This window comes from Canis lupus, chromosome 14 (genome assembly GCF_011100685.1).
Source record: "Canis lupus familiaris isolate Mischka breed German Shepherd chromosome 14, alternate assembly UU_Cfam_GSD_1.0, whole genome shotgun sequence".
NCBI classification, from domain to species: domain Eukaryota; kingdom Metazoa; phylum Chordata; class Mammalia; order Carnivora; family Canidae; genus Canis; species Canis lupus.
This window is the reverse complement of record NC_049235.1, coordinates 51,086,202-51,103,478: the sequence shown is the minus strand read 5'-3', so window position 1 is coordinate 51,103,478 and position 17,277 is coordinate 51,086,202. Positions and strand designations below refer to the sequence as shown.

Genomic DNA, 17,277 nt, shown 5'->3' with positions numbered 1-17,277 from the left:
TATTCTGTGTTAGGCTTTATCATGTTATTAAAAGGAGTTACAAGTCATTTTTTGGTTATGGTTTATGGCATACAACTAGATTAAATAATGCTGGTCATTTGTTTAGGATTGTATAAAACCTTTGCATTTGTTCCATTATCTACTTTCAAAATTGGAAAATTCAACCATGTATTTTAGGGGATTGGAGCCTTCCTTCTTTCCTCTTATTGATCATCTGGATTTGGACTCATTATTGTGCTGCCAAATGGTGGCTGTGTATGTAGGGCCAAAGCCTGTGAATGAAGCTGGGTACGCCCATGAGAATATATGTACTACGTACTCCACATTTTCTCTCCAAACCATTACCCTTTTCAGCATTTTGGGTTGCTCAAATACACACTTGACTCATTCACCATATATATGTATTGAGCACTTATAATATGTTAGGCAATATTTAGAGGGTTGAATATATAATGATGAACAAGGCAGACAAGATCCCTGTTCAGAGCTTATATTCTATTAACATTCTTTAAACATAAATAAGAAAATATCAGAATAGTGCCAAGAATGACAAAAGTATAGAGTTACTATCAGATACATGTTTCTTAGGGGAAATATTATCTATTCCTACCTTGGAAAACCACGTGAAGATACTGCTTTATTTATTCTCCTGCCAACCACAGCAGAGAAAACTGGGCTCAGTGATCGACATTTTCTTTAATGTGGATCTTAAATGTATGTGCAAATTGTCTACTTACAACAAAAATAGTATGGTATTAGGGACATCGGGTAATGTATACTCCTAATTATATTTAAATAGGTGTCCATATAGTGATAATAAGTAGTAAGATAAGATAGTCATAATGGTATAATAGTAAGATAATATAGCAATAATGGTATATTTGGTAGTTATAAAAACTAAATATCCCTTTCTTTTTTCAATAGCACCAACTAAGCACCATAATATGTTACTTTAGTATGCTAGATTTAGCTTCAAAGATAACATTTTCTACCCTGGAAACATCATAGGAACTTAATAAACAGTATGTCAAAATTTTTCTTAATTTATGCAATAAAATATAGAACAGCCAAAATGAAAAAAAAAATTGGAGACTTTGTCACTATGTATGCATAATTGAATCAAAAATAATTAGTACATTCATTTCAGCACAATTTTATTTTTTGGTTATGTGATTCATGGGAAATATACTTGCTGGTTCTTTAGAGAATGTAGATGTCCCCTAGCTAGTTGGAAATAGTAATGTGAAAAGGAATTAGCATATTCCAGCCTGTACTATGTCCCATTCAGGGTATTAGATGCTTTCTTTGGTTGTCATTATGACCCCATTTTTACAGTAAAAGAAAGTGAAGATCCAAGCAAATGCACACAGGCGATGTGAAAGCTAAGATTCCATTTCCTGCCCTCTGACTCCCAAGTCCCTTGCAGGCCCTTATATTTGGCAACATGAAGCCTCCTACCTCATCTTCCTGTCATATTTGATGTTTCTGTATGTAAATAAAAGTAATCTCATAGGTAGTTAACTGTCAGGGAACATTTTAGGGCAAAGGCAAGGTAAATTAAATTTGTGGGTCATATCCAAAGGTCATTATAATAATGTTTTAGTTACTTCATGAACTAAAAGATCTAAAATTAGTACATAACCATCTGGATCTTTAGTTTTATATTACTCTATTTGACACCTACAGCTTTTAAATTTGGATATGTGTAAATGATAGAAAATAATAATTAACAAAGAGAAGGACAAAGGAAAGAGGACAAATTTTCAAAAAGAAGGGCAGTTTGATACATTTACAATTGCACCCAAAAGCTTAAGATACCTAGGAATAAACCTAACAAAAGAGGTAAAGGATTTATACCCTAAAAACTATAGAACACTTCTGAAAGAAATTGAGGAAGACACAAAGAGATGGAAAAATATTCCATGCTCATGGATTGGTAGAATTAATATTGTGAAAATGATAGTCAAGAATTGAGTCAGGTTTTTGTTGTCATCAAAAACTGTCCCTGACTATTTTTTAATGAATTTCTTATGGAGTACTTTGAAGATTCAGCTTTTTTCCTGATTTTTTCATCCATATTCACCAATGAAATTGAGGTTGTTAGTCATCAAATGAGGTGCATATTTGGTAAGAAAACAATTGAGTAGGGTTCCTGGGTGGCTCAGTCAGTTAGGCATCTACCTTTGGCTCAGGTCCTGGGATCAAGCCCCACATTTGGCTCCCTGCTCAGCGGGGGGTTGACTTCTCCTTCTACTCTTCCCCTCACTTGTGCTCTGTCTCTCAAATAAATAAATAAAATCCTTAAAAAAATAACTGAGTTGGGCATCCCTGAGTGCTCAGTGGTTTAGCGCCTGCCTTCAGCCCACAGCCTGATCCTGGAGTCCCGGGATCGAGTCCCACATCAGGTTCCTTGCATGGAGCCTGCTTCTCCCTCTGCCTGTGCCTCTGGCGTGCGCTCTCTCTCTCTCTCTCTCTCTCTCTCTGTCTATCATGAATAAATAAAATCTTTAAAAAAATGAGTAAAAGAAAAGATATTAAGATGACACATTGTTCTCTTCTTTCTGATTTTCATTATGTTTATAAAATAAATGAGATTAAATAAATAATGTTCTGGAACTGAAAGAGAATCATTGAAAAACCATGATAATAAGAGTCCACACCATGGACCATTTTTCTTTATGGTTTAAATGAGGTTAAGTTATTTTACATTATTTTTAGGTAATATATTGTGATTTTCATGAGTTAGCAAACAGTGAAAGTTTGATGCCTTTTGGTCAATCTGCATTTTTGAATAGATTTACAATATGCTGTAGACTTAACAAATGACATTCATATGCCAAAACTAAACTTTCTGACACTTCATTTCATACCTGACATGTATATGATACTTTAAAAATGTAGGATACTGGGGATCCCTGGGTGGCTCCGCGGTTTAGTGCCTGCCTTTGTTCGGCCCAGGGCGTAGTCCTGGGGTCCGGGGGTCGAGTCCCGCATGGGGCTCCCTGCATGGAGCCTGCTTCTCCCTCTGCCTGTGTCTCTGCCTGTGTTTTTCCCTCTGTGCCTCTCATGAATAAATAAATAAAATCTTAAAAAAAATGTAGGATACTTGTAGATCATAATGAGACAACTATATTTCTTCTGTTGACTTTTTTAGCTATATTTTCCAATATAAAGTCACATATTGTGCTTTTCATAAAAGAATACATGTATTTCTTAAACTTAATTTTCTCCCTTACTCTGTGCATTTTGTTTTTAAAGTTCCGTATCACAGATCTATTTTGCTTTTCCTCAGGTAATTTATGATTTTCTGAACTATTTGATTTCCAATCCATATGTACTTTTTCATAAATAAATTATAGATTCTTTTCAACAATAAACCTAGGATGATTATTGCTTAAAAAAGTATATAATGCATAACTTAGGAATTAATAAAGAGCCTAGTTAATCTTTAGTGAATTTACAATCTCTTCATCAGGGAAAGAAACCCTAGGAAATGACTTTGATGATATTAGTAAATGATATTAAGTCTTAGATAATATAGTTCAGATACCTCAAAAATTAAAACTCAAATGTATTAATTTTGGGAAGAATAATGCACTGATATGATGGAAGGGTTACCAGAAAATACTTTATTTTGCCATTTGTCCCCCTTTGGATTAATCCATGCTTTTTTTTTTTTTTTTGGCTTATTTATCATATAAATTTTGCTTCAATATACAGTGTTATAGTTTTCATTCCCCTGACTTTAAGGAAGTTTTTAATGGTCCATGGTTTTTAAGTCAAACATTTCCATTTCTAAGTTGTTAGTGATTTTTAAACACATTTATTGAGTTGCAATTCACAAATTATACAATTCACTCATTTAATATATATAATTCAGTGGTTTTTAGTGAATTTACAGATACATGCAACCATCTAGTCTGTACTAGAACATTTTCATTGTTTCTAAAAGAAATCCAGGACCTGTTAGCTTTCACCCCACTTCCTCCCATCCCTTCTGCCTAAGAATCGCAAAGTACAGTTGATTTTTGTATATTGATTTTGCATCCTGAAACCTTAAGGAACTTGTTTATTAGTTCTAATAGCTTTCTAGTGGATTCTTTAAGATTTTCAATATCCAAGATTATGTTATCTGTGAACAGAGTTGGTTTTACTTCTTCCTTTCTAATATGGATGCTTTTTATTTCTCTTTCTTGCCTAATTGTTCTGGCTAGTACCTCTAGTACAGTGTGTTAACTAGATTTGGCAAGACCAGGTATCCTTGCTTTGCTTCTGATCTTATGGGGAAGCATCCCATTTTTAACCATTATGTATTTTCATAGATGCCCTTTTTCAAGTTGAGGATGTTCATTTCCATTACTAGTTTGTTGAATGTTCTATGGTTTTTTGGGCTTTTTTCCCCCCCTGTGGAAGGGTGTTCAGTTTTTGTCAAAGGCTTTTTCTGCATCTATTGAGATGATTATATGATTTCTGTTTTTTATTATTTTGGTTTGAAGTACTACATTAATTGATTTTTCAGATATTGAATCAACCTTGTATCTCTGGGATAAATCCCATTTGAAAATGGAGTAATCTTTTTATACATTGTTATATTCAGTTTGCTAGCATTTTATTGGTCTTTTTTGTATTATATTCATAAGAGATATTTGTATCTTTCTTGTGATGTTTTTGTTTGGTTATGGTATCAGGGAAAAACTGGCCTCATAAAATGAGCTAGAATGTATTTCCTCCTCTTATCTTTTATGAGAGTTAGTGAAGAAATGGTATTAATTCTTAATATGTTTGGTGTACTGTCAGAATAGCTAAAATTAATAACAAGCAACAACAGGTGTTAGTGAGGATATTGAGAAAGGGGAATCCTTTTGCACTGTTGATGGGAGTGCAAACTGGTGCAGCCACTCTGGAAAACAGTATGGAGGTTCCTCAAAAAGTTAAAAATAGAACTAACCTATGATCTAGCAATTGCACTACTAGGTATTTACCCAAAGGATACAGAAATACATATTCAAAAGGCTATGTGCACCTTGTCGTTTATAGCAGCATTATCAGTAATAGCCAAACTGTGGAGAGAGCCCAAATGTCTATCCAATAATGAGTGGATAAAGAAGATATGGTATATATATCTACAACAGAATATTTCTCAGCCATCAAAAAGAATGAAATCTTGCCATTTGCAATGACAGAGGTGGTGCTAGAGAGTATTATGTTAAGCAAAATAAATCAGAGAAAGAGAAATACCATATGATTTTACTCATATGTGGAATTTAAGAAACAAAACAGATGAACATATGGCAGAGGAACAGGAGACAGGGAAGCAAACCATAAGAGGCTCTTAATGATAGAGAACAAATGGGTTGATGGAGGGAGGTGGGTGGGATGGGCTAGGTGGACGATGGGTATTAAGAAGGGCACTTGTTATGATGAACACTGGGAGTTTTATGTAAGTGATGAACCACTGAATTCTACTCCTGAAGCCACAGTATGTTAACTACCTAAATTTTAATAAGATTTCCATTAAATAAGAAAAAAAATGTTTGGTGTAATTTAATGGAGAAGCCATCTGGATCTGGGCATTTTTTTATTGCTACTTTAATCTTTCATTTTTTTTTAATATTTATTTATTTGAGAGACAGTGTGAGAGAGAGTGAACCATCAGAAGGAGAAGCAGACTCCCTGCTGACTAGGGAGCCCGACCAGGGGATGGGTGGGGAGCTGCCCATGGTTGGACTTGCTCCCAGGACCCTGAGCTGAAGGCAGATGCTTAATTGACTGAGCCACCCACATGCCCTTAACCTTTCATTTCTTGTGTGTCTTTTCATATTATCTGGGTTTTTTTTTTTTTGAGACAATTTCAGTATAGTTTGTGTCTTTTTAGGAAATTGTCTATTTTATCTAAATTATACAAGATGCCACACATATTGTTCATAGTTTTAATTTATAACCTTTATTTTTGTAGGATAAGCAGTAATTCCCCCTCTTTCAGGGTAAGTTCTACTTTATGTAAATAATGCCTTAATAAAGAAGTAAAAACAAAATTATTGTCTTAACCTATTTTTAAATTTAGTTTTTATAAAGAAACACTCCTATTTCTTCCTCTAGTATCTAGTACTACCACACTTAAAACACTTCTGATGCTAGATGTATGGTCCCTATACTGACCGATTCTCTAATACCAGCCTGATGTCATCCAGTTCAGCTCCATTTTAACACCGTCTACCTGGAGTTAGTGTTAGATCTCACAAGTTAGGAGTTCAGCTCCCACTTCAGATACCACTCACAAGTTCCACGTTTTCACCCAAACTTCTGACCCACCAAACATAAATCAGAGTTCCCACTAATCTCTCATCAGGTTCAACAGTTTGCTAGAGTGGCTCACAGAACCCAGGGAAACAGAGACTTCTATTTACCAGTTTATTATATAATAAAGAATCTGATGAACAGCAAGATGGAAGATGTAGTTAGGGTGAGGTCTGAAAGGGTCCTGAGTGCAGGAGCCTTTGGCATGTGGATGTGTTACCGATCCAGGAGCTCTCTAAACCTTTCAATTTTAACCTGGATTTTTAAGGAGGCTTCATTACATAGATATGATTGATTATTACTCAGTCTTCAACTTCTTCCCCTCCCCAGAGGATGGGATGGGGGAGCTGAAAGTTCCAAGCTTCTAACCGTGGCTTGGTTTTTCTGGTGACCAGCCTCTATCCTGAAGCTATCCCAGAACCCACCAAGAGTCACTTCTTTGAACAAAGATGCTCCTATCACCTAGAAAATTCCAGGGGATTTAGGAGCTCTGTGTCAGAACCTGGGACCATAGACCAAATATTAGAATAAAGGTGCTCCTAGCACTGTATCATGTAGGAAATTACAAAGGCTTTAGGAGCTCTGACCAGGAACTGGGAGCAAAGACAAAATACTCATTATGTCACAATATCAAAATCTTCATATCAACTCCTTTAGGATAGATAATCTTCATTTTAGAGAAGAAGAAATCAAAACATGGAAAAACATGAGGGCTTACCTTGATGCCAGGGGGAAAGGCAGGATCTTTTTCATTCAGACTTGGTTTTGTTTTCATCTCTTCTGGAGGAAAATTGGATTTTAAGTTTAACTTTTAAAATTCAAAAGTCAGAAAGCTGACTTCCTATTGCTTAAGGTAAAAGTTTTCAGTCTCTTATTATGGATAATGGCTTTTGTTCTAGAAGTTAGACCTGTCTATTGGTGTTAACTCAGCTCCCCCTGAACTGACATAACAGCAAGTACTTGGGCTATTCTGAAGCCTCTTTTCTTTGAGTGGGTGAGAAGTTTGTAGTAATGGTGGGATAGAGTAAGATGGTATTTATTTATTTATTTTTAATGTGGCTAAGCCAAGATGGGGGAAGTGTTGGCTGTTTTAATGTTTTCCTTGACCTTCTGCTAGCCCTCATACTGAATGAGTCAGACATGAAGACAAAAGGTTACAGGGGGCTCTGGAGTTAATCCTAATCCGTCTACATACAGCTGAGATATACAGTGTTACGAAGACTCTGAAATGAAGGCAGTAGTTTTTTCTGATTTTCACTTAATTTTTGATATATAAATGTTATATATATATTTTGAAAATCCTTTTCAGTTTAGTAGAGCTTAATAGTTGGTTTCATAAAATGTAAAGTCTCTTTAAGGCAATAAGAAACTATTCAGTGCCTGTTGTATGCCTCGTATTCATTCTACCAGGGGTCTTATCTATCTTCGATTTGTTGGCTTTTTATTCTTTATTGGAAAGTCCAGCCCACTTAGAGGAATTCTTTAAATGCTAAGCTTTATATATGTACACCTCCCTTGCCTTTCATATTTCCCTGTGACCATTTACTGCACATGTATTGATTTGAAATATCTTTCAGATTTCTTTCTCGGCAGTTTTAATTTCTGCATCTTTGCCAAGAAGGGATTATATTTGTTGCCATGCACATGCTTTATGGGGCTATGTTCTTTTTTTTTCAATAATTGTTTTACTAGAGTCAATAGGAGGCTGGTTAATAGTTTTTCATATGGTAATAGAATTTTCTGAAGCAGAGAAAATGTAATTGTGAAATTTAAAAATAAGCAAACAAGGGCCAGAAGATTTAAGCAGTATATTTCCTGTAAGTACCGTGAACTTTGAAACCAGCAATATGTTTTTGCATTGGGTGAGGTAGTAACTTAAAAAATAAAACATACAATAAAAATAGAGATTATAGCTGTGGGCGGTATGCATATAAAGATGCTTATGTGTGTGCATGGTAATATGTTGTTTGATCAGGAGTTAGAAGACTAGGTTTTGTCACTCACCAGCTGTAAGAAATCATTAAACCCCTGTCTGCCTCAGTTTTCTGGTTTGTAATAAAACTTGCCTTGCCCATCTCATTTCTAAAGAAATTAGATGAGATTAACTATGTGAAAGGACTGAAAATGATAGAATTGTTAAATTGTGAAATATTGTTATATGTCTGTGTTTATAGCCAATTCACCATTGATTGTAGTATCATTTTAATGAGTCTGAGGCTAGGTTCCTAAGGTTAAAGAAAATATTTTTGGGGCTTAGTTAAGTGTCTGATTTCAGCTCAGGTTGTGATCTTAGGGTTCTGGAATTGAGCCCATATGGGGCTCTGTGCTCAATGAGGAGTCTGCTTCTCCCTCTCCCTCTGCCCCTCCCCATGCAAATAAATAAAAGCTTTAAAAAAAATAAAAATGTTCTTATGACTCTGTGTGTGTATGTATGTGTGTAATTTTACTTTATGATATTAGACACATAGTGAAATCTAAGGATGGGATTCCATATAGATGAATGCCCATGAGAGGTACCTATTTGTGAGAAGTGTTGATATTTAGAATTCATTTGAAGAGATGTTTAAAGTGATCAGTAACCATTGTTACATTAATATATTTAGCCTCACTAAAGGTAGATATTTTTAGAATAGTTTGAAATTTTAAATTTCTTTCCCTTTTCGGAGATGGAAGATCATGAAATGATGTAACAGAGAAAGGCTGATTATTGTTTGTGATTCTCTAAAATGTTATAACAATCTTATAAGCCTTATATTTGAACCTCATTTTCTTGATAGATATGCTCTATAATTAATAAACCTTCAACTCTTCTTATTTTCATTTAATACATGAATTACATTTCACTCCTGGCTTGTGCTTCTGATAATAACATTAACATCCTAGGATGCACCCCGTATCTGCTCTTCTGCTAGGGATTGGAAGTGACACTGTTACTCCAGAAATGCATTCATCTTACTCTCTGATAGGGAACATACAGGTTATAGTTTATTACTCACCAACCATGAGGAAGAAACGATTGCATAGATCCCTAAACCATTGTGGTAGTCACAAGTTGTTCAAGTAATATATAAAAAGCACAGACTTTCTTGGCAGAATTTTTCTTCTATTGTGCACATACAGCCTTAACATTCTCAGTATCTTTAAAAAATTTGAGAAGTAGCTCATAAGGAACCTGTGCCAGAATGAATGTGAGAGGCTACAGCGTAGACAAGTAACTCAGTGATTTAGGTTATCTCAACTTACATCTTGGAACAGCAGTGTTTATTTATTCCCTTGCCAGCACTTGTACTCAGTCCTTTGTAAATTGTTATAGGAGATTATTTGAACTCTTCTATAGAAATTGTTAATAATAGCTCTGCCATTGTGCCCCTGATAGCATGTATGTGTAGCACTTGATTAACAAATACATCGGAAGTACCTAAATGGCAGCCGTAATAACTATGTGATGTGTTTGCCATCATTTTACAGTTGAGGAAAAAAAGAGAAGTCGTGTTCACTTTTCGCATAGGGACTAGCAGAGCCACATGCTAAATTCTCCAGGGTCCAAGCTCTTAACTATTACCCTATGCTGCCTTCTAGTCATTTAAACAAATTATTGGTTATGTTAAATACCATTTCACTTGGAAAATATAGAGGTACCCTTCATGTTACCAGTGAGGAAAGTATACCATGGGGCATACTAGCTAATGCTTGGGAGCATTCGCAGTCGAGTAGCGTGTGATCATGTGGGAGAGGGAAATACTCATACACATTTGCAGTTTTTTCAGTTTACCTTATGCTCAGAATGTTGCTTGTGGTAGGTGAAAATGGTAATCCTACCATTCTTTGTATAATTAAGTAACTTAATTACTTAAGAGTGAGACATTTTAGCTGAATTGTGCATTGATTCTATTAGATTCCATGCACTATTACGAACATAGAACACACAGTGGAAATTAATACTGTACCATGATGGCCTTGTGAGCAACGTGGCCTTTGGTAAGTAATCTCTTGTGTGAGTGTAAAAGACTCTTGGTCTATAAAATGGATTATTCTGCTCACATGACATTGTGCAATGAGTTCTTAATTATGAGTTACATATAACACAATTAAGTATAATAAAATAAAAATTAAGCAAGCATACTCCTACTTGATGCCAACTTAATGCTTAATTAGATATTGAATCATTTTTTTCATTTTTCCTTTTTGCATCAGCTAATAATTTTGTGTATTCTTAAATTTTCATTCATGCAGAAAGTTGTTTAAAAGTGTCTTTCAGAAATCATTTGGTAAAAAATCAATTTATTGGGAAGTGCAGTATTTGACAGATAGGCTTGTATTTTATCTATTAAGTTTTTAGATGTCATTGTCTAATTATGTTAAATTCTGGAAAAGGAAATTCAAGTTATTAAAATTCTTTCTCTGATTGGAACAGTTTGGTTAATGATGTTAATGCTTTGAGAGAAACTTCTACTTCTAGGAGATTAGAATCTCCTGGGGCTTTTATGACCTAAACTCTCAGTTATTCTTTGCTGGAATTCTTACTGACTTCATGTATTGTTCATTTGTCTATAGCATATGGTGCAATAACAGTCCCTCAGCAGGTTATGTTTCCCTCTTTACCATATAGAAAACAATAGTAGTCCAACATTATCTCCATTGTCAGCACAGTGGTTTTTCCAACACTTTACCATGCATTTTCTGCCTTTTTGTTAATTTCAAGTTGATTTTAATTAATTTGATGGTATGTTGCCTTTTAAAAATGTTTTTATTACATAGCATATACAAGTCCAGATTGAAGAAGTGTTGACAGAGATAAGAAATTACATCATAGAGTGTTTCAATTTGTAGATTAAATTCAGTATTAAATCCAACATCAGTAATAAATAAAGCTGCTAAGTTCCTTTCTTTTTTCCTCAAAGAACTTGAAGTTGAGTGGATTCTGCTTCAGACTCAGCACTATGGTGCATATTTGTATCATGAAAATCTCTTACATTTCATATTGTTTAACAAACAGATTTAGCAAGTGACATATATGATTTCTTTATTTTCACAGTATAGTCTCAACAATACTCATGTTTACAGTATGGAGGAGATTCTTCAGGGCCTATATTACTTTCTTGGTTGAGGTTAATACTCTTTTCTGTTAAGTCAGAGAAAAACTTACCAAATGCCTGTGCCCATTTTTCACCAAACTCACGTTCCACTCATTCTTTTCTTCAAGTTACGGATTTCTTGTTCCATTTCCCACCCCTGACCTTACTTTATTACCTGGCCCTTATCTTTTAATTTTTTTTGAGTCATAGATTTATTTATTTTGAATTTGCAAAGACATATTGCTTTATTATTATTATTTTTTAAAAGTATGGCATAATTAACATACCATAAAATTTACCATTTTGTGTACAGTTCAATGATTTCCTTGGTCTTTTTACAATTTTGTGAAACTATCACCCCCTATCTAAATCTAGAATATCTTCACTACCCAGGAAACCCTATGCCTGCTGGCAGTTAATCCCCATTCTGCATTCTCTCAGCCCTTGGTCACCACTAATCGACTTCCTCCGTCTATTGTCTATTCTGAACATTTCTCCTACTTTTTTGTTTTAATTCTTGATTTAATATTTTTTAGTTACACTTCTGTCTGCTTTTAGTGTAAGCTACCTGATTTTTGTTTTGTTTTGAAGCAGCAGGATTGTAATTGAGAAGAAAAATTGTTCACGCAGTTTCTTGTCTAACGAGCATTTTAAGACATACCCTAAGCAAATCCCAGCCTGATCAGGATGTTAAGTTTCCTTCAGGATTTTAGGCTTCCCCCCTTAAATTCTTCTGTTATAAACATTATGACTGTAGTCTTTAAACATCAAATGTGGGATCCCTGGGTGGCGCAGCGGATTGGCGCCTGCCTTTGGCCCAGGGCACGATCCTGGAGACCTGGGATCGAATCCCACGTCAGGCTCCCGGTGCATGGAGCCTGCTTCTCCCTCTGCCTATGTCTCTGCCTCTCTCTCTGTGTGTGTGACTATCATAAATAAATAAAAATTAAAAAAAAATTAAAAAAAAATAAACATCAAATGTTATGTAATGTGTTTTTCGTAAACGTTGGATTGACCATGTTCTTTTTTGAGGCAGAAAAATCTTGAGCCCTGGGAGTAGAGGCAGAAAAGCCTTGCATGATTTATGCTTTACAGATTGTCCCTTAATAGTTGTGTTTGCCTTTCTGGGCTTTAAAAGCAAACATGTAAAGTTTTGTTGTGTGATATTTATAAAATTAGGAGATTCAGATATCATTTCCCTTGATATCACTGATTCCCAACATTAGTTTTATGTGATCCCAATAGTTTCTAATAATTTCAGGGTGGTACAATATTGAAAATGCCTTATGAGAAAGGGGAAAGTGTAATACGTGGTAATTTTAAATATAAATATGTACCATCTGGCTGTGTGTATGTGTCTTGCATGCATATTTTTCTTTTCAGGAAAGGGTAGTCAAAGTGCTTGTGACAGAAATTGATTACATTCATTGCTTTATACTTAGAAAAATTTCGAATTCTTGTACTGATCACTATAGGCAAAAATGGACCAATGAAGTGCAATTACACACTCATAAGTTTATTCTTGCCTTGTGAGCAACTGGAACTATTTAGAATAGCCTGATTTTAAGATAAAATCACTGTCTTTTAAATACTGTGATCATGTATCTCAAGCTTCATTTTTCTGTTGTAAGAATCTTTCCAAGTACAAGAAAACAATTGTAGGCAAAGTGATACTATTGGTGAACTAGGAGCTTAGAAGGTAATAACAGGAAATCTCAGACCTTGTTATTTCGACATGCCAATAAATGGGTAGGTTTGTAGGGTTGTCATTGCTAGAGCTACTCTGCCTATTAGATTCCATTCCATGTGCCCTTCCAAAGCTCTTAGTTTCTTCTGGAAACAACTGCCCAGCTTTAGTTCTTTTTTTTTTCTTTTTTTTTTTTTTTAAGATTTTATTTATTTATTCATGAGAGACAGAGAGAGGCAGAGACACAGGCAGAGGGAGAAGCAGGCTCCATGCAGGGAGCCCGACGTTGGACTCGATCCCGGGACTCCAGGATCATGCCCTGGGCTGAAGGCAGGTGCTAAACCACTGAGCCACCCACGCTGCCCCTAGTTCTTAAAGATATTTGCCTAAAGTTTTGTGTTGTGAACTCCTCTTCTGGCCTCAGCCTTCTTTCAAACAACTCTGTTTTTGGCCTTAATGTTTCCTCCAGTTATTCCAGACTTTTGCCCTGCCATGATCATCTGGAGTAACTGAAGAAGTAAATGTCTCTATTCTTCAGTTGGCCTTTATATGCTTGCCAATCCACCTGTTGATTACACATCCAAATTCCCTGGTTTGGAAGTTGCCTTGATTTCTCAGCTTAGTATTCAGGTCTTCTGGTGGAAGAGGAACTAACAAATTAACCAAGAAAGAGAACTTTTCTCTTTGTAGGAAAGGATTCTCAGAATTAGTTTTTTTTTTTTCCCTCCTCCAAGTGCTAATCCATATTATGTGTCAAAATATAATTGTTTGAGGAGGTTTTCCTTGTTAAACTTTAGGTTGCTTTTTAAAACAAATTTTGAATGTAAGCATAGGCATATATAAAGAAAAAAATTAGATGTGAATATATTTCATCAAGAATATATATGCATTATTACAAATACTTTAAAAAATCTGTATACATCTCTCTTTTCTGAACCTGAATTACTTAAAGTGTTTTTAAAATCTAATAAAGAAAACTAAATCAATAAACACTAATATAGACATAGAGAAAGAGTAGAATCACTGGATCTTATAGAAATGTGGAAATACTAGTGTGCCAGGAAGTTTATGACACTTCTTCATGAATTAATTTTGTTTTGGGTTTTATTGTATCCATCCAAAAGATGTTGAAGTCCTAATCCTGAGTACTTGTGACTATAACCTTATTTGGGAAAATAGTCTTTATGGATGACCAAGTTAAGATGAGGTCGTTAGGGTGGGCCCTAATCCAATATGACTTTTCCTATAAAAAGCAGAAGCTTGGACTCAGAGACACAGGGAGCATGCCCTCTGAAGATTGGAATTATGCTGCCATAAGCTAAGGAGAGCCAAAGATTGCCAAACCAGCAAACCAATGGAAGCTAGGAAAGATGCATGGAATTGATTCTTGCTCACAGCCTTTGGAAGAAAACAAACCTGAAGATACCCTAATTTTAGACTTTTAGTAGTCTCCAGACTCTAAGACAGGACATTTCTATTTATTTTGCCACTCAGTACTTTGTTATGGTAGCCTTAGTCGACTAACACAGGTTTAATTCAATAACACGTAGTCTCATATCCATTTGAGAAGCAATAGCAACTTTATTTTTAGTGTCAGTTGTAGAGTCTAGACTATTTCTCATGACAAATTATTTCCTATAGAATGAATGCAGGGAAAGGCTATCATTTACAACCTTGCTTGAAAGGTATACAAGTAGATCTTTAAGATTATCTTTAGATCTGTTTTTTAAATTAAGGAAGTCTTTGTTAAGTCAAATCTATATAGCAGTATGGAAGATGCAGGGGTAAAACAGCAAAATAAATTTAGCATAGGTCAATAAGTATATACATTTGCCCAGAAAGAAATGTAAGCTGGCTAAGCAGCAAGACTCCTTTCTTCTTTAATGATGTGCTGGTTTAAAATGCACTGACCTACTCTCAACCTGTAAGACTGGCTCACATTCAAACCTCCTGTTTATAGATGCTGCTAGGTGGTTTGCTTAGCAACATACTTAATGGGACCACAGGGAATTTGCTTTTCCAGTTAAATAAGTTTAGAATGCTCAAATAAAAGCAAAGGTTCAGATTAAAAAAAAAGAAAGAAAAGAAAAAAATTAAGAAATATCACAAGTAAAATCCAATCATGGATAATTATATCATGTGCAAATATTTTTTGTGAATGTATATAAATAATTTTAACACTCAAAATTAAATCCATTTTTTTTTTCAGAAAACATATCCAGTAGAAAATGAGGTATCAGATTTCACCAGAAGGGTTTAAATATCCAGTATCCTTTAAATATACCTAAATGAATTTATAAAGAAGAAAACCTGGTGGGATCCGTGGGTGGCTCAGTGGTTTAGTGCCTGCCTTTGGCCCAGGGTGTGATCCTGGAGACCAGGATCAAGTCCCACATCAGGTTCCCTGCATGGGGCCTGCTTTTCCCTCTGCCTATGTCTCTGCCAATCTCTCTCTCTCTCTCTCTCTGTCTGTCTCTCATGAAAAAATACATAAAATCTTAAAAAAAAAAAAAGGAAAACCTTTTTTTTAATTTAAAAATAGTAAATTATGGGATGCCTGGCTGGCTCAGTGAGTAGAACATGGGGCTCTTGATCCTGAGGTCGTGAGTTCAATTTCCATGTTGGTCATAGAACCTACTTATTTTATGTATTTATTTGTTTGTTTGCTTAAAGATTTGTTTATTTGAGAGAGAGAGAGAGAGAGAGAGAGAGAGAGAGAGCCTGTGCAAGTGGATGGAAGGGCAGAGAGAGGTAGAGAGAGAATCTCAAGCAGGCTCCATGCCCATTGTGGAGGTGAATGTAGGCTTGATCTCACAACTCTGAGATCATGACCTGAGCTGAAATCAAGAGTCAGACGCTTAACTGACTGAGCCACTCACATGCCCTAGAACCTACTTTTAAAAAAGTAAAATTAAATAGATAAATCACCAACTCTATTAATAATAATAATAAAAATAGTAAATCATTTTGTCAGTGTTGAGATTTTGCAGATTGACACTTTAATGGGGCTGGGATCTTACCAGGGGTGTGACCCTGTATGTTAGAAATGATACTAGTGTTAGTTCAAGTCTTAGTGTGTGTGTAGAGGAGGCGTGGAGTAGACAAAATCATTTGTGCTCAAAGTATGCGGTTTTTTATAGGCTACAGTTGAGGCCTAGTTGAGAAGAGGGCTTAGAGAAGCCTGATTAGAGTTTGGTCAAGCCAAGGATTTTTGTCAAGAATATATGCAGCATTAGGGCTTGGAGACTACCCACAATGTGTAAGAAAGAGAACTCAAGATCTAGAATCTTCTTTATTTCACAAACATGACTATTGTAAAGGAAAAATCAATTTATAAACAGATAATAGATACATCTTCATGAAGATTGTGCCCTCCCTTAACTGAGAATGGCATCGGATGATTCTAATATGTATTTTTACAAAGTTTAGTATATGTGTATTGTACTCATATTTAAAAAATATTTAAATTCAATTTTTTTAAAGATTTTACTTATTTATTCATGAGAGACAGAGAGAGAGAGAGTCAGAGACACAGGCAGAGGGAGAAGCAGGCTCCATGTGGGGAGCCTGACGTGGGACTCGATCCCAGGTCTGCGGGATCACGCCCTGGGCCAAAGGCAGGAGCTAAACCACTGAGCCACCCAGGGATCCTGAGTCCCAATTTGATTAACATATCCTATGTTACTAATTTGGGAGGTAGAATTTAGTGATTCATCAGTTACATAATCAAATAATCATACTTGAAGTGCTCTCCTTAATGCCCATCACACAGTTACCCTCTCCCCTCCACCCATCTCCCGCTGGCAACCCTCCATTTGTTCCCTGTAGTTAAGATGCCACATTTTCCCTGTTTATTCAGGCAAAACTTCTTTTCTGTTTTTAATCACATATGACTCTGCAGAGAGTGTATAGTTATTTGAGGTCATTGCTTCTTGAGATGATTTTAGGGACAAATTCGAATATAAATCTAATCAAATAAAAGTTTATTAAGTTTCTTCAAATTTTATTTCTTCAGGTGTTGGTCACTTGTAAAACCCTTTGGAACCACATACATATATGCATTAAGGGAGATGTAGAAGACACATAACAAAAAGCTAGTAATCAACAATTTGTTTACTAATAAGTGTAGAAGTACTGGTATGATCTTACTTTTGGTTTACAATAATTGATTATATGATTTCAATAAAAAGTTCTAAGGTGCTGATTCAGAGCAGAAGA

General features: G+C 35.3%; 1 protein-coding gene and 1 long non-coding RNA gene across 10 annotated transcripts in view; one reads left to right on the top strand and one right to left on the bottom strand.

Moving 5' to 3' along the window:
• LOC102153552 overlaps window positions 1-6,379 on the bottom strand; it is a 52,893-nt gene extending 46,514 nt beyond the window's left edge. For all 5 annotated transcript variants that reach the window (XR_005369732.1, XR_005369729.1, XR_005369731.1 and 2 more), the window contains exon 1: window positions 6,160-6,379. This is a non-coding gene — a long non-coding RNA (uncharacterized LOC102153552). The remainder of the gene's footprint in view (window positions 1-6,159) is intronic.
• Window positions 1-17,277, top strand: part of IMMP2L (inner mitochondrial membrane peptidase subunit 2) — an 848,583-nt gene that overhangs the window by 350,186 nt on the left and 481,120 nt on the right. The window lies entirely within an intron of this gene.